Source organism: Ruditapes philippinarum, unplaced genomic scaffold, assembly GCF_026571515.1.
Source record: "Ruditapes philippinarum isolate M1 unplaced genomic scaffold, ASM2657151v2 ctg22165_1_1_1_1, whole genome shotgun sequence".
Taxonomy (NCBI): Eukaryota; Metazoa; Mollusca; class Bivalvia; order Venerida; family Veneridae; genus Ruditapes; species Ruditapes philippinarum.
In genome coordinates, this window is record NW_026862216.1 from 13979 (window position 1) to 16547 (window position 2569).

The 2569-nt window shown below is 29.3% G+C and overlaps 1 long non-coding RNA gene across 1 annotated transcript; it reads left to right on the forward strand.

The window, feature by feature from the left end:
* Positions 1 to 395: 395 nt before the first annotated feature.
* On the forward strand, positions 396 to 2341 carry LOC132718315 (uncharacterized). The gene is made up of 3 exons (XR_009624073.1): positions 396 to 766; positions 1481 to 1582; positions 2199 to 2341. It is a non-coding gene; the product is annotated as an uncharacterized LOC132718315 (long non-coding RNA).
* The last annotated feature ends 228 nt before the right edge of the window (positions 2342 to 2569 follow it).

Below are 2569 nucleotides of genomic sequence, written 5' to 3' on the forward strand. Positions count from 1 at the left end.
TATTCGCTTCAAACTTGAAAAACTTGTTGAATATCATGGCAAAGATTTCTGCGAAACAGTTTATCAGAATCTACTTTACTTTTATCATATATCAAGTACTGAGGAAAGTGGAGCGCGTCGCTCCTCGGACAGCTCTTGTTTAAAAACTATAGCGGCTTTGTAACCTTTAGACTTACCTTGCTGGCACAGACAGTTATCACCTGTACATCAATAATGACAATGGACTTTTCAAAATATGGAAGGTGAAAAAAACCATTTTAGAATTTCAACAGGTTAAGGGTTAAAAAATAGTATCATTCTCATAATTGATATGAAGCATGTCATTGTTCACTGTGATTTTAAACGGCATTTGATATCCATATATTCAGCTGCTACGGGCTGTTTTATAATATCGTTTCATTTGCATTATATATAAAAGTTAGATCTGTAATCTTCACCAGTTAAATGGATTTTATATTATTACGTATAAAGCGACTTAATTCCCCGCATGAATTATTACAAACAGATTCGGCTTGGTAAGCAAATCTTTACCTATTCACGAAATTTTGGCTAAAATTGTAAAAGGGGGCGGTAAATAACCAATATCAATTACAAAAAAAATCGTGACAAAAATAAATTTAATATTCAGTTGTGTTAAGTATAAGTTACGTTTAAATATAGACAGTAAAAGTCCCGCGTGAGGGGAGAAACAACCTATTTATGATAAAATAGTTATATGTGCGTATAGGATACAGTTCTAAAATAATTCAAAGACGAGAGTTAAAATGTAAGTACAATTTTCAAATATTTTTTTTTATATTGACCTTTTAAAAGTTGTATGTTAGCAAGAGATATATATCACTAGACAGTATATTTCAATATCACGTTTGATCTTACTTACATTAATCAATTCAATTAAATAAATTATGCTAGTCAGAATGATATTTTTCGGAACAATTTTATTATTTTTGACGACAACAAAAATCACATAGTTGAGAATAGACTTATATAATGAAATTGTCTACACTATCTATATGAAATGATGTTACACAGGTCAGTAGTAGGATAATGTCATCTATAGTTAAATACATTTGACCCTGTGTTTTAGTATACACTTAAGTCTGAGCAGAATATTGAATTGTAATATGATTTCAACAACGAGTATATTATACACATTGGAAATAGTTATTAAATTATTTACAATCAAAATCTCATTTAGAATAAATTTCAAATATTTTTAGTTTGAACGAATTTCATGCAATATTGATGTCATGCGGTATCTGTCAGGTTCTTACGATGTTTAATGTTATATGCAGTTATAAAACACACATAAGCCTCTGTGTAGAGTTTTAACATATTATTGTATATTTGGCATATTATACTGGTCATATCATCTTGTCATATACAGTACATGCAATTCATTATAAATTAATAAATTTTGTGAAAGAACTTGAAATTATATCACTTCATCCAAACTACATATAAAATAACTATTTTCTAGAAAATGACTACCACACTCAACAAAGAGGTTGTCGAATTAGTACACAGACATAAATCAACGCGGGAACTGGTTCAAGAACAAGTCAATTTCTCAAAACAAACGGTAATTCATTGCATTATTACGATCAAGACTTGCTAATACATTTGTTATATTTAAAGGGACTCCACTAAGGTACAAAAACCTTATATCATAAAACTTTAATTTCTTACAAAGATCAGCAGGGGCACTTAAAACTGAAAGATATGCAAATGATAATGAGAAATTATAGTCAGAAATAAATTGGAAATCGTATGTTTGTGCTATTATTTGCACGATTTGAGTGAAAAGCGTTGCAACGCTTTTAAATTTTGGGCCATTTTTTCACAATTAGAATAATTGTTCTGGAAAAACAGAGTGAGAGATTTGAAATTTTACGCACAGATTATTTGTCAAGCTTATATCAAATGGAACATCAATATCAGAAACTTATTTCCAGTCTTGTCATGTCAAAAAGAGCTCTGTGAAGTCCCTTTAAAAAGATTCCTTATAAAGCGATAAAACAAAGGTGCATAGACGATTATAGAAATGTACATGTGCTGTACTATATAAAATACAAATATAAGATAGAATGAATAATTCAATTGCTAATCGTTTTCAGGATAGAAATGATATAAAAGTATAAAATAATAAAGACTATGATACTGTAAGAATTATAAATTTTGTATATTTCTGGCTACAGGGGAGTGATGACCCATTTGTTATCTGTGACCTGGGAAACATTATAGACAAATATCAACAATGGACCAGGCTATTGCCCAGAGTAAAACCTTTCTTCGGTTTGTATAAATATTACAACAATAATAATTATGCTCCAATAAATATGACGTTACCTTTGTTAAAAATGTTTCATTTACATGTAACACGTTACTTCATTTTAAAATTATATTATTTTTAAATGTTTTAATGTACTTAAATATAGTGCTCAACATAAACATGTTAGTATATCAGAGATATTTCCGTTCATTTTTGTTGTATTTAGCTCGAACAGTTCTTCAAAGACTTCCTCCGAAGGCAATATGTCATTGATTTACGATCATGTATGGTTAACTC